We start from the raw sequence: 15,951 nt of genomic DNA on the forward strand, positions 1-15,951 counted from the left end.
CTAAATGAGATCCTTGTTAATGCCTTCTCCCACAACAACAGGTCCCTAGGAGCCAATAAGCATGAAAGGAGAGAGTGTTAGCTACTGAAAAGAGTCTTCTCAGTGGCTGTCTCACCTCCTTTCATTCTGATTGGCTCCAATCAGCAGGAAAGGACCAGGAAGCATCTTAGAAGACTCTTCTCAGTGGCTAACACATTCCCCTTTCATACTGATTGCCTCATAGGATGCTGGAGACACAGGGACCCTGCTGGAACCCTGCTCCCCAAAATGTAAAAGTTCTAAGACTCCCCGAGACCCCAGATGACTACACTCCTGACAGTAGTCCTTGGAACTTATTTCTATATGTGGTGGCTTTGCCCTTTAATACAGAAGCTTTTGGGTAGCTACATTTACTGAAATCACTCTAATTACAGGGCAGCCTATTACTGTGTCACCGGTGTTAGCATTATTAAATGTTTTTGAAGGTTCTAATCAAGATGTGTCATGTAAAGAATTAATCCTACTACTGTTGGTGGCTGCACACCTCGAAATCGCTCATAAATGACATACATTGGATAGAATCTCCTTAGCCTTGTGGTATGGCCAAGTGGACAGTGGCCTTGGATGAGGAGCCAACTGCACGGATCAGAAAAGCACAAAGTCACGCTTAAAAAGAACTTTTTAAGTTCTTATATGATTTCCTTTCATTCACAGTGCCATCTTCCCCATTCACATGGCCATTTATGGAGATCCACGTTGAGATGATGATCTACTGTTTGTTTGCCACTTTTTGGTGTCATGACTGGATTTAGCTCTTTCCATATTTTCTGTCTATTGCTTATAGTTCTGTAAGTTATATAAAACGTTAACTTTTTTAAAAAAATCATGGTGCAGTAGCAGCTGATGCGGAGGAGTGTGTTAGGGCGGTGTTGCTTACCTGGCTTCCCAACAAAGAGGCTGCTGCTGGTAATCAAGAAGGGGGGGGTGGCAGGGAGGTCAGTGTAGTGTAGGAGCAACAGCAGAGCCAATCTGATGCTCCCGATGCTGTGCCCGCACTGTACTGACTTCCCTGTCACTTTACCGCTCTCCCTCTTGGTTACCAGCAGCACCCTCCATGTTGGGAAGCCAGGTAAGCAATGCCACCTCACCTGCTCCCCCCTGCCAGCCACTACAGTAACACGGCAATTCTGGTCCCCAAGACAGTTGGAATCTATAGATTTTACAAATTGACCCTGACCTGAAAGTAATTCAGGTATACCAGATTATTTCTGGGTATATACTGGACACTGAATCAATACCAACAGCAATGGCCCCAAAGGAAGAGTGATGCTCGTTACGGTCAGCATTTAAATACAATGGTGGTAGCCCACATTATCGTATCATTAACAAACATTACCACTGTGTCATGAAGCTTCAACTACATGGAAGCATTTTTCCTCCTAGCAGTAGTCCTGTCACAAAAGCAACATATACACTGGGCTTAACTAATATTCCAGTTACCAAGTTTCTTACTTAGAAATATGCCCCTTGGAGTTCACAAAGCAGCAGACCAGCCAGACACAGATCTAGCCAGCATTGCAGAACAGGAAGAAAATAAAATCCATTATCTTCAAAATGACTTTGATCAACAATAAATGGAAGATATTGAGGGTGCAATTTCAAAGTAAATAAAAAACTCCCCTTGTGGCAGCTCACCAAATGGAACTATCATACCCAGGAAGCAATTGTTCAACACACTTCTGCAAAGGGGAAATTATCATTCCAACTTTCTATGTAGAAAGTAGGTATGGGGAAGAAATTTGGCTACGTTCACATTAACAAGCAAACTTACTTTGTACTTTCTGAAACAAGATGAGAACCAAAACATGAACATCCCTCTAAGTTTCTTTGAATTTTGCAATGCAACTGGTCAGGTCAGGCGGTGGCCAAATGCCCCAAGTGGCTCAAAAGGGCCTGATATGGCTATACAGCACTTCTTGCCAGCGGTGAAGATAAAAGATGGGCAGCGGTGGTGCTATGGAACAGGAACCAAACTTGGACAATATGATGTCCTAGCCCATGGATCTATGAAATCTATAGCCCACCATTAAAATGCCACCTGAGGGCTCAGTGAGGTGGCAGCAATGGCAGATAAAAAACACAGAGCCACATTGGGGGTTGGAATATTTGGAGGCACCATGCCAAGAGCCCTCTGAGGTCCGGCACCAGCCCTGGGGATACAGTGCCTTGCAACAGTAATCAGACCCCCTGACCAATGCTCTCATATTACTGAATTACAAATCTTACACTGTAATTTCGTTCTGTATATTTTATTTTGAAACATTGAAACTCAAAATCAATTATTGTAAGGTGTCATTGGTTTTATGTTGGGAAATGTTTGTAACCAATATTATTACACACAAAGAAAACCAGCAATAAAACAAATTTATCCAGCCCAAAATTAAATTTCAATTAAATAGCTACAGTCAGATCAGGGCTCCTTCTGACAACCTGATTTCCTTATGCAGGTGTTAACACTATCAGGAAGGATTCAGGTTCGTACCAGAATTTTAGGTTTGAACAATTAAAGTGGATTAAAGGACTGTGACACTCTAGCACAGAGGTCATTGCCATGGAGGCCTTCAGTGGCACCCCCAGCACGTTACCCAGAATCTGAGCTTTCATTTTAAAAAAAAGTAAGGCTGCAATTCTCTAGTGTTATTTCAGCTCAAGAATGCCAGTAGGCAAAAATGTAAAATCTAGATGGGGTAGTTCAAACTCCAGGCTTCTCTTCTGTACTTGAAGTAGTAGTGCCTTGGATCAAGAGGGCTCTAGGCTATCAGGATGTGCTCTCTTACAAGTTACATACCACACACAGTATGCCAGATTCTTGCCAAGTAGATCCCTGAATCCAGTTTCTTCTTTATGCCTCCCTTCTCTTGGTGAGTGGCCTGCAGAGGGGCTTGTCTGAGAACACACAGCTCTTTGTCACATGCCCTTCAATAACCCAGCATTGGCTTGACCACTCACTTAGAGGCTCATGTTCTCCTGCTAGTGCATGTCTTGAGCTCTTGGCAATTCACACCTTGCAGAACACTGCCCTCCTCCCCATCTTCTGCACACACATGCTCCCTTAAGACACTCCAAGTGCCAGGAGGAGGGTGGGCAGTGCTTGGATCAGCAGAACATGACACTAGAGCTGCCTGTGGCTGCGGCAGGGGAAAGGCAAGGCATCTCTGAGCAGCATTGGGCCAAATAAAACTCAGCTCCCCTGCCCTGCATCTGCTGTGAAAGGGTGGGAGTAACTACATTTTAACAAATGTGACACCAGAATTCTTGCAGAGGGAGGGGAGCCACTGAGGGGTCAATGTGCCGCAGAGAAGCTGTGGGCACTGAAAGGGTTAAGCAGGCATGACTATTCTGCTGCTTCTTTGCTCCAAATTTCCTCTTTAAATTGCTTTTCTTAAAAATAAACCAGGGTGTTGGGGCTTTAATACAAAAATTTGAGAGTAATGTGTAGTGAGCCTCTCAGAGATGGGATATCTTTATTATTGTTGAGGGTTTTAACCATTCCTAAATGTGTCCCCTATTTCCTTACAGGTTCATCCTTTTCATTTACACTAGAAACAATCACTTGGTATCAGTACATTATGCTCTAGCATCCAGCTCAGTGTTTATAAATATGTTAGACTCTCTAACGATAGACATATCTCATTTTCCCAATTTTCAATTCAGTCTCCTACATTTCTGCATCAGTTAATGCCTTCTCCCACAACAACAGGTCCCTAGGAGCCAATAAGCATGAAAGGAGGCAGTGTTAGCTACTGAAAAGAGTCTTCTCAGTGGCTGACTCACCTCCTTTCATTCTGATTGGCTCCAATCAGCAGGAAAGGACAAGGAAGCATCTTAGAAGACTCTTCTCAGTGGCTAACACATTCCCCTTTCATACTGATTGCCTCATAGGATGCTGGAGACACAGGGACCCTGCTGGAACCCTGCTCCCCAAAATGTAAAAGTTCTAAGACCCCCCGAGACCTCAGATAACTACACCCTTGACAGTAGTTCTTGGAACTTATTTCCATATGTGGTGGCTTTGCCCTTTAGTACAGAAGCTTTTGGGTAGCTGCATTTACTGAAATCACTCTAATTACAGGGCAGCCTATTACTGTGTCACCGGTGTTAGCATTATTAAATGTTTTTGAAGGTTCTAATCAAGATGTGTCATGTAAAGAATTAATCCTACTACTGTTGGTGGCTGCACACCTCGAAATTGCTCATAAATGGCATACATTGGATAGAATCTCCTTAGCCTCCTGGAAATCCATCAATACTTCAGCGCATATTTCTCCGAATACACACATTTTTGTATGCAGTTTCCCCTTATACATATTTTCCCAAGCAACTCCCCTAATAAAATGCATTTTGTATATAATTTTCACTAATATATGTATTTATGCACACTTTCTCCTAGTATATGCATTTTTGTACATACAAATTTAGTTGAAAGGCTTCATCACAACTGTGTTGCAAAATTTGGGGAAGTGCCATTTTTTTTAGGATGGCTGCATTTTGGCTCACAATTTGTTTCAGGAAGTGTGAATTTGATAGATTCATGTTTAAATTCTAATTGAATCAAGTTTCTCCCCCATCCTTAATAATCTCTGAATTTTCATTGATGCAAGTAGGAACACTCTTGTATACTCTTGTACCTATTCTCTCACTAAGGTATGCACACTGCCTTAACATCTCCCCCCACAACACTATTACACACTACTAAATGTTTTTTCCTGCCTGCCTGGTTTGCAGATAATGCTCAGCCATAGTTTATTTATCCAAAGTGTGATTTATCTGAATAGCGAAATCATGCCCAGCAGGTGAAAAGTAACTGTGGCTTGTTTTCTGACAACAAACCACTATGTGAAATCATGGTTTGTTGTTGGGATTTGAACCATGGTTTGTTTTAACTAGGGTTTGGCATTGCGCCCAAACAGTCTTGCTTAATCGGTTTGTTTGGACACCCCATCCCAGATACTCACCATAGCTCAGTGATAGAACATCTGCTTTGGATGCAGAATGTCCCAGATTCAATCCCCAGCATTTCTAAGTAGAGGCAGGAAAGACTCGTGCCTATAACCCTGGAGAGCCACTGCCAGTCAGTGTAGATAATACTGAAAGTGAGCTCCAAAGGAAAAAGAACATGATGAAGAATTTTGGGGCGCAGGTGGTCTTCTCGTCAATTCTTCCCGTGAAGGATAGAGGACTACAAAGGGAAAGGAAGATACTGCAGGTCAACGACTGGTAACGCAGATGGTGTCGACAGGAGAGGTTTGGATTCTGGAACCATGGTCTAAACTTCTTGGAGGGGGGACCGTTGGCAAGAGATGGGCTGCACCTCACGAGGACTGGGAAGAATCTCTTTGGCAGAAGTATGGCAAAACTCATCAAGAGGGCTTTAAACTAAAGCCTCTGGGGGATGGAGATGATAGCTTAAATACCGATCCAAAGACAGCGGGTTGTAAATGCAAGGATTTGAAGGGTACAGGAGACACTGGGAGAGAGAAAGGGATGCACGGCAAAGCTCACGGTATATTAACGGAGGAATCCAATCAGGACAAAAGAGACTTCTGGTGTCTATATACCAACACGTGGAGCTTGGGAAACAAGCAAAAGGAGCTTGAAGTCTTAGTGCATCAAGGCAAATACGACTTCATAGGGATAACAGAGACTTGATGGGATGACTCCCATGATTGGAATATAGCCATTCAAGGATATAAACTCTACAGAAAGAATAGAAGCAACAGAAAAGGAGGGGGAGTAGCGTTATACGTCAAAGACAAATACACCTCTATGGAAATCCAAGAGAGCGAATCAAGTGGTCCAGTAGAGACCATTTGGGTAAAAATAAATGGAGAAACAAATAAAACCGACATGGTAATAGGTATCTACTACATACCCCCTGGCCAAGAAGAGGTGGTAGACGAGGCCTTTCTCAAACAAATCTCTGAAATCTCAAGGAGGCAAGAAGTAGTAGTGATGGGGGACTTCAACTACCTGGATATCTGCTGGGAGACAAACTCTGCGAAGCACAAAACCTCCAACAAATTCCTGATGGGCCTTGCTGATAATTTCCTCTTTCAAAAAGTAGAAGAAGGAACAAGGGGATCAGCAATCCTGGACCTGATCTTAACTAACAGGGACGAATTGGTCACGGGAATTAAAGCGGTCGGTACCTTGGGGGAAAGTGACCACATAATGCTGGAATTCGTCATTCTGGGGAAAGCCAAAGAAGAATATAGTCAAATATGGACCTTGGATTTCAGGAAAGCCGATTTTAGCAAGCTCAGGGTAGGATCCCGTGGCTAGATAGACTAAAGAAAAGAGCCCAAGAAGTGTGGGAGTTCATGAAGAAAGTATTACAAAAAGCGCAATCGCAAACAATTCCAAAGAGGAAAAAAAACGGAAGACATCAGAAAAAGCCAATGTGGCTACACGGAAGACTGGTGGAGGAGGTAAAAATAAAAAAGAGCATGTATAAAGAATGGAAGGAAGGACGCATCACCAAGGAAGAGTACCGACGAGCGGCTCGGGCTTGCAGGAATAGCGTAAGGACAGCTAAAACCCAGAATGAGCTGAGGCTGGCGAGGGAAGCGAGGAACAACAAAAAGGGGTTTTTCAGATATGTTTGAAGCAAGAGAAAGACCAAGGAAACGGTACGACTGCTGCTCAATGAGGATGGCAAAATGTTGACAGATAACAAGGAAAAGGCAGAACTGCTCAACGCCTATTTTGCCTCCGTTTTCTCCCAAAAAGGGAACAGTGTGCAACCTTGCATCGGTAGCAATCTCAGTAAGGGGTTGGGATTGCAGTTCAAGATTGATAAGGAGATAGTCAGGAAATACTTAGTTAACCTAAATGAGTTCAAATCTCCAGGGCCTGATGAACTGCATTCCAGAGTATTGAAGGAACTTGCTGATGTACTCTCAGAACCTCTTGCCATCATCTTTGAGAAATCCTGGAGAACGGGAGAGGTGCCGGAGGATTGGAGACAGGCAAACGTCATCCCGCTCTTTAAAAAGGGTAAAAAAGAAGATCCGGGGAATTACAGCCCGGTCAGTCTGACTTCAATACTGGGAAAGATATTAGAACAGATAATAAAAGAGTCCATTGGCAACTATCTAGATGACAATGCTGTAATTAGTAGGAGCCAGCATGGGTTTGTCAAGAAAAAATCCTGTCAAACTAATCTCATCTCTTTTTTTGATCGGGTCACTAGCTTAGTAGATGGTGGAAATGCTGTAGATGTCATCTATCTAGATTTCAGCAAAGCGTTTGACAAAGTCCCCCACGACCTTTTGATTAGCAAACTGGTCAAATGTGGACTAGATGGAAATACTGTCAAGTGGATTCACAACTGGTTGGAAAACCGTACTCAAAGAGTGGTCGTCGGTGGCTCTGCTTCGGACTGGAAGGTGGTTTCGAGTGGAGTGCCACAAGGTTCTGTCCTGGGGCCAATACTCTTCAACATTTTTATCAATGACTTAGATGATGGGGTGGAGGGAAGCCTTATGAAGTTTGCGGATGATACAAAACTGGGAGGGATAGCTAACACAATGGAAGACAGGAATAAAATCCAAAGGGACCTGGATAGACTAGAAAATTGGGCTGAAATTAATAAAATGAAATTCAATAAAGACAAATGCAGGATTCTGCATTTAGGCCACAAAAACAAAATGCACGGGTACAGGATGGGAAATACCCGGCTTAGCAGTAGTGTGTGTGAGAAGGACCTTGGAATTGTAGTGGATCGTAAGTTGAACATGACCCAGCAGTGTGATGCTGCGGCTAAAAAGGCAAATGCAGTTTTGGGCTGCATAAACAGAGCTATAGTTTCCAGGTCGAGGGAAGTAATAGTCCCACTATATTCTGCATTAGTCAGGCCTCATCTGGAATACTGCGTTCAGTTCTGGGCGCCTCATTTTAAGAAAGATATAGACAAGTTGGAGCGGGTTCAGAAGAGGGCGACGAGGATGATAGCCGGTATGGAGAACAAGTCTTATGAGGAAAGGTTGAAGGAACTTGGCATGTTCAGTCTGGTGAAGAGAAGGCTGAGGGGTGACATGATTGCAGTCTTTAAGTACCTGAAGGGCTGTCACATAGAGGAGGGTACAGATTTGTTCTCTGCTGCCCCAGAGGGTAGGACTAGGTCTAATGGTTTTAAGTTGCAGGAGCGTAGATTCAGACTGGACATTAGAAGGAACTTCTTAACAGTAAGGGCAGTTCGGCAATGGAACCGACTGCCTAGGGAGGTGGTGGGATCCCCTTCGCTGGATGTCTTCAAGCAGAGGCTGGACAGCTATCTGCGGGAGATGCTCTAGCTGTGGATTTCCTGCTGTGAGCAGGGGGTTGGACTCGATGGCCTACAAGGCCCCTTCCAACTCTATGATTCTAAGAATTCACAGGAGATACTCCTAGCATGGACAGTTCTATAAGAGATAGCCACAACAAAGTATGAAATAGGAGGGTATGTTCCTACAATATAATTGATTCATACAGCTGAATTTTATGCAGTTTTACTCAAAAGTAAGATCCCACACATTTTAATAGGAATTATTTCCAGGTTTGTGTGCGTAGCACTGCAGCCATCATTAATGGATGTATATTCTTACTAAAGGTAAAGGTGTCCCCGCACTTATAGTGCGAGTCGTTTCCGACTCTTAGGGTGACGTCTTGTGACGTTTACTAGGCAGACCGTATATATGGGGTGGGATTGCCAGTTCCTTCCCCGTCTTTCTTTACCCTCCAGCATATGCCGGGTACTCCTTTTACCGACCAAGGATGGATGGAAGGCTGAGTGGACCCCGACCCCTTTTACCGGAGATTTGACTTCCTCCTTCTGTTGGAATCGAACTCCGGCCGTGAGCAGAGCTTCGGCTGCGTTACCGCTGCTTACCACTCTAGCTAAACATTCTTACTAGCTAAACATTTTTATTCAGTGTCTTTTTAATGTACCACAGGGACGGGGAACCTCCAGCCCATAATCAGATCCCCCCCATTAGGCCCACAAGGCCATTTTGGCCAAGCCATGCCCATCTGCCCTACACATGGGGGCAGGTAAAAACCTGGCTCAGCCACAAGGGGGTTTCTAGGCACTGCTGATCAGCAGTGTCTGCAAAGCACTGGGCAAGATAACACTTTGAAAGGGGCTTCTGAAGACCTGACAAAGTATCTGAACCTGCATTCTACAGTTATGTACAAATGGTGGAAATAAAATCTAAAATCCCATATGTCTGCTGATTAATTACATTCTATTTGACAAGAAGTAAAGCATGTCCTTTGGTTTCCTTGACCCTGGAAATACAAGATTCAACATCAAAATCACTCCCTTACTTGCCATATTTAATGAGATGTGGAACTCTGAAGATAGTATCATATGATCTGCCTGCAGCTCCAATGGATTGTGGGAATTTTGGGGGAAGCTTATTCAGTAAGGAGAAAATTTCTGCCAAACGTTATCCATCAGTGGGAATACACACAAAACCATTATTCATTGCAATTAAGGTGAATGGCTAGCCAGCTGTAAGCAGGGTTGCCAAGAGGTGGGTACAACAATATTGTTGGAATATATGGGGTTCAACTCCAACTTGGGTTGAGGCTGCATGGGGTTAAAAAGGGTAGCTAGAGAGACCTCTTGGTTGCTAGGCTATACGTGTCCTTTGATCTCCTGCTGTCTCTTCCTTCCTGCTAGACTGATATGCAGAAGATGTTGATCCCAGTTCCTTCCCGCCTTCCCACTCTTCTTCTTTCTCTCGTGAGGGAGAGCAGACATATTCCTTTGTCTCTCCCTCTCCTCCAAGCATGAGGGCAAGCACTGGGCTCAGTGTTTGCAGCTCCAACTGAGCTAGTTAGCTAGATATAGGACTCTTTCCTATCAAGCATGTACTTCCAGAATAAAGTAGTTATTTCTTGTTTTAAAGCTTAATGTCTCTGTCTGACTAATTTGCAGGGAAGGTATAATCTTTAGCAAGGATTCAAACACACACACCTAAGTTCTTTCAGTACTCTCCGTTCCCAACATCGCGACTCTCCGACAAATACAACAGCCATGGGGCCCAGACTTCCAAGGTTTCTTTTTTTTTTTAAGTAAGTCTCTAGCCCTCCTAGAAAGCCAGTGTGGCATAGTGGTTAGAGTGTAGACTACGACCTGGGAGACCAGGGTTTGAATCCCCACACAGCCATGAACTTCACTGGGTGACCTTGGGCCAGTCACTGCCTCTCAGCCTCAGAAGAAGGCAATGGTAAACCATCTCTGAATACCTCTTACCATGAAACCCCTCAGTTGGATTGATGTGAAGGCAGTCCATTCCATTTTTTCTAGCCCTCCTAGAAAGTTATGAAGCCATCTAAGCAGTTTCTGTGAGATGAGCTAACCTGCTCTTGCCTTTCATTGTTTTTAGCCAATGACTGAAACCAAAGCTGTGACTGACAGGTGAGTTGTTAGGACATTGGATGATAGGAATCCCTGGGACCCAGAAGAGCTGCTGCTTGTTTTTCAAGGTTGGCTATAAAATATCAGAGCTTGTCCAACTGTCACAGCTTGCCCATCTGTGGTTTATTGGATTGAGAATGAGCTTTGCGTCTGCCACTCTTTCTTTGCCTCTCTCCTTGTAAACTGGTTTACAAGCTGATTACAAACTGGGATATCAAACCAAGATCTGATTCAGATTTTACATGCTGTTTTGTAAGGTTGGGATTAAACCACCATCTTCTGGTCCAAACATTGTGGAAACTGCCTATGCTTTAAGAAACCAAAGGTAAAGATGCACTCACTGTTCTGCTGGTTCCAGTGTGTCTCCACCTCTCTCTTCTGAAAACAAGGGCACGCGACATTAGTCAAACCCTGTCCCATTTTTACTGTAAAACCTGGTGGGAGCAGCTTGAGTGGGTTTTTTAAAAAAAATTCAGCTTCAAAGAGATTTCACAACTGATTGACCGATCAACCCGTTCCCTCTCCAGCTGTGTCTGGTGGAAACGCTTTGGGGTTTGCAACTAGTGTGCTCACAGCCCAAGATAGCTTTGCTGCAGAAATGGCAGAAAAGTGGCAAGGAGAGAGTGTGCAGGCACAAAGCTCATTCTCAATCCACTTAGCCATGTTTTATCAGACTGAAATTATGATGTGTTAAATGGGCCATCCAATGTTCAGTATTCCCAATGCTTTTTTTGGTAAAAAATGAAGTGCCGGTACTCATATCTTGATAAACGTGTTGCTGGTGCCAGCACAGAAAGACTGCAATGGGCAGCAAAACCACAGGTGCCAGGACTCGGTACTGTGAGCGCTCTCAGAAAAAAGCCCTGAGTGTTCCAATGTTCTGGAGGTGGAAGCTCCAGGGTTTAAGAATGTTTGTTTTCTGGAAAGTGTAGCCCTCAAGAAGCAAACCTATTGATCTGATGGCAATGCCCATATCTTGGTAACATATCCCAGAACTGCATGTGGAATTTTGAAAAGGTCAAGAACACCATGGCTATTATTACTAGTATTCCCTTTCAGAAGGGGAAAAATCATTGGACAATGTCACTGGGAGTGTGAGAGCTCAGCCGCCAAAGCACAGCAGCGCCATCTCAAAGATGCCCAAGATAGCAGTTATTCAACCCACTAGAAGCCTCAAGAGCCCATACTATCAGCTCCTTGAAGTACCATCAGTGGCCTGACATCTGAGTGGTTCCAAGCAGGGCAGTCCCTCCCCCCACCTTCCCAGGGGCCACATAAAGACTTGGGGGCTGGCTGGCTTGTGAGGATGGTTGCAAAAGGAAGACACCACAAGGCGTTTGGAAGTTGCTTGGGGATGGCTATCCCCCAAAAGTAGGTTATCAGTCTATCTGTGGGAATGAGAATAGGGGAAAGAGATATTTTAACATTAGTTACTGTGTTGGTGGGGTCCAGAAAAGGTCTTTGGCTTGGAAAGATTAAAGGAAATGGGAATTGACATGTTATGCCCCCATATAGCAAGCATGTAGGGGAGTTCTTAATATAGTGTGAGAGGTTAGAAGGCAGACATGATTCTGATAAAATTCTGGAGGGGCTCAAATGTTAAGGAGTGGGAAAAGGTTGTTAGAGGGACTGCTGTGCAGGACAGGGGGGTTCATATAAGAATGAAAGTATGAATGGTAAAGGAGAAGGGTAAAAGGGCAGGTGAGGTTTACCCTTATCTATTGTGTTTAAAGGGTTGGAACGTTAATAGGACTGATGGGCTTTCCACACGTGTTTCTTTTCTTTTTTTAATAAAATATAAGATTTATCTTTCCAATTGTTAAACTATGTTGAAAGGGGTGAGGCCAGGAAAAATAAAGGAACAACAATCAGGAAGGAAGGAAGGAAGGAACTCTAATGAGATGGAAGAATAGGGGCTGCATAATATGTGGTTAATCATGATGATCACTAAACCACAATGATGCTAGAGGGATGGGGGAGGAATTCGATTCAGTTCGCATTTAAAGGAGAATCTTTACACAGCCATCCTTTGACATTCACAATTATTTGAATTTTGTGTTGCAGCTCTCCAACCGCACAATGTTTACAGCATATGTTATGTAAACGAGCGCATAAAAATAAACCTATTAGTGAAAATAACATACAAACATGCATCACATTAGGAGAAATTGCTTGCAAAAATGTGTGCATTAGTCAATCACAAATGCAGAGACGGAGAGTGATGCTGCCCCCAGGTCCTGCCTGCAGGCTTCCCATCAGCATTGTAGCTGGGCCACTGTGAGAACAGGATGCTGGACTGATGGGCCTCTGGCCTGATCCAACAGAGGTCTTAATTTCCCAAGTCTGAACAGCCATTTAAATTTTTTTTTGGGGGGGAGGGGGATTATTATGTTTTAAAAGTATAGTAAATTAAATAGGTTTGGTGTAGCTTTACTTTAAATATTATTTATTTATTTATTTATTAGATTTATATCCCGCCCTTCCTCCCAATAGGAGCCCAGGGTGGCAAACAAATAGGGTGCACATATTTAGGTTGTTATTGTTCCATATTGACTTCAATGCGCCACTCTGTCACAAATATATCATTATGCTCACCATAAAAATTCTGGGTGTATCCTGGAAAGGATATGACTCAAAAAATACCTCTTCTGATCACTACTGAAAAGCAGTCCAACTGCTTCTCCTCTGTGCGCGCTCTATAATATGGTACTAGCGAGTCCTAAAGAGAGCTTTTGCAGCGTGTTGTTATGCTATGATGTGGGCGAAGTGCCAGAAAGGCCCTGAAAAATTGCAGAAAATCCTGGAGAGCAGCTGGTGAGACTGACCTGAGGAGAAAGATTAAAAGAGCTAGCTAAACGATGACTAAGAAGCAATATGATAACAGCCCACATATATCTGAAGGGTGTAAACACCAAGCAGGGAGAAACTGAAATGATGAGTAAAATAAATGAAAATCAGGATAAATACACATTTATTTTAAAGAACTAATTCTCAATACTGGAAACTGTTGAACTGCAGGGTATAGTTACAATGGAAGCCTGGAGAATCCCTGCCACTTGAGTTAATTCTAGTGCAGCCTGAAGGTATAATTACTGTGGATCTCCCAAGGTTTTCCATTTAACTGTTCTTGACTTGGACTCCACGCATATCAGTTGGTATACAAAGTTCAGGCTCCTTCCCGTTATTCTCATCTTCATCACTGAGCTCCTTTTCCGTCCTAATCCTGAACTCCTCCTCACCCCTTGCAGTATAGCTCTGCCAGAGCACACCAGGCCAGTGTTTCACTACAGAACTTTGCCCCTTGTTATTTCTGTCCTGGGCTCTCCCCCACCCCAATACCGCAGCCAACACTCTTTGCTTTTATTACTTAACTCTTCATTAGCAATGCACAGAGGACATACTTCCTCTTGGGAGACTGATTTGGTACTTGAAGCAGGCAGGTGTTTGGTTTTTTTTAGTATCTTTAAATCTTAAGTCACATGTGCAAGCTGAGTAGCTTCATTTTTCCCATTGCAGTTTCCTGACAATTTCACTTCCATGCAACAGCTCTCTTCTCCAAGCCTCTCCTACTTTCTGCTGAAACACCCTTGTAACTGCCTTAGGTCTCCATTTTTCATATTTTGAATCCATATTAGAGGTGCATGAAATATTCTTTAGTTGAAATTTTTCAAGTAGATATTAGCAATTTCCACTGAAATATTCAGTGATATTCAGAGATATAAAAGGCTTTTAGTGTCAAAATGATGTTTCTGCAAGGCATATTAAATTTTTGATTCGTGCACATAATTTTCTATCTGAGAAAACACAAACTGTGTAATATTATATTACAAGCGTGAACAAATGTACACCAGACCTGTTTCTGTTCACAGGACTCATGACTAATTCTATTTCTGATTAATTATCAGTTTCTGTATTCACGTGCCAGTGGGTTCCCAATCAATTGGCTGATGAATTTATGTCAATAAAGAAGGCCTTTCACTATCAAAGGGATGTTGTCAAGACTCTTCTCAGCAGTACAGGAATACCCTGCTATACGGACCTTCACTTTAAGAACACTCGCGAGTACGGACATACTTACAGTGGCACCATTCCCCTGTTTACATGCGCTCGCTTCGCAAGAATGGACACTTAACCTTTGGTTGTGGCCTGTTCTTTCGGTGCGTGGGGGGTGGAAAGAGACGTGATTGCGCGACCGTGAATCAGCTGGGAGGTACGGTGGCGCAGCAGGAGGGGCACCGCAGCGCAGCAGCAGAGGCTTTAGCGCGGGGCTTTGAGGCTCCGCGTGAAGGAGAGGTGGCGGCGCAAGTGAAAAAAGGTAGTGCTTCACTTTAAGTACATTTTCGGTTTAGGTACTCGCTCTGGACCCATTGCGTACATTAATGCGGGGTATTCCTGCTATTCAAATCCCAATGCTTGCAAGAATTGCCACATTCAGTTACCCAAAATGAATGAATAAAGCTTCTCACTTCAAACAAAATACTGTCTCAAAACCTGCTTAAGTAACTTACAAGAACTTCATCTAATCAATGGTCATCCATGCTGTTTTTACACTGTGCAGTATGTGTTCATGCACTAGTTTGCAAAGCCACAGAATATGTGAATTTTAATTGCAAACCTTCACCATATACAAAATGTACCTAAGGCCAGAAACATAAAACATTCATGCTAGCCTTGCCTTCCATTTTCCTAGAGCCGCTTTCCCTGTTCACCATATATACCTCACCAAAGACATTACAAAAGCCAAATGATCCTTATGGGGACCAGTGTAGCCCTCTTTGGGCATGACAACATTCCAAGCATGTAAAAGTCACCTGGCCATGCTTGCTGGCCCTGGCCCCTCCAACCTGACCTTGCAGTGTTGAGCTGTAAAGTTTGATGAGCATCTGGGTGGCTGAATAGAGTGCCAAAGAGAGAGACAGAGAAGATGTGTGCACACTCACATATTCACACAAGTTGGATACTGATCCTCTTGAAATTACCTGATCATTTTTTTAGTGTCTCTCCCCCCCCCTTCATTACCATCAAATCACAGGTCACATCTGTGTCCATTGACCAGAGATGTGCTTGCATTTGAACCAGCACCAGCCAACGGATCCCATTCCTACCATTAACTTAGCCATAAACCATGAATCCAGTGCTTTCCAGCACCTCCAAATGAAAAAAAAAACATCCGGGGACAGATCCTTATAATTCCTCATAATTTGTACAAGGGAGCCTTTCAAAATCAAGTAACTCACCTCTCTGTACATAGATGTGTTCTATGATTTGTTGGTGGTTTTACTGCTATCCATCCCAAAGGATCCATGCCTAGGATCAAAGTTTTTGTGGTGCTGGTAAGCACTTGATTTGTGACTAGACTGTGCTGTCTACCAATGTAAGCTTCAATTCTATAGCTGTTTTTGGCAACCCAGTGTAAAATCATACAAATTCTAAAGGATCCATTTTAATTCTTCTGGATCTGTATTTTACCCAGACATCTTGGAAAAGCGAAGTGCATGGTGTGCACA

At 43.4% G+C, this 15,951-nt stretch overlaps 1 protein-coding gene across 5 annotated transcripts in view; it reads right to left on the reverse strand.

The window, feature by feature from the left end:
- Window positions 1–15,951, reverse strand: part of CLCN1 (chloride voltage-gated channel 1) — an 83,188-nt gene that overhangs the window by 65,873 nt on the left and 1,364 nt on the right. The gene's annotated exons all lie outside the window — the stretch shown is intronic.

Source organism: Rhineura floridana, chromosome 1, assembly GCF_030035675.1.
Source record: "Rhineura floridana isolate rRhiFlo1 chromosome 1, rRhiFlo1.hap2, whole genome shotgun sequence".
Taxonomy (NCBI): Eukaryota; Metazoa; Chordata; class Lepidosauria; order Squamata; family Rhineuridae; genus Rhineura; species Rhineura floridana.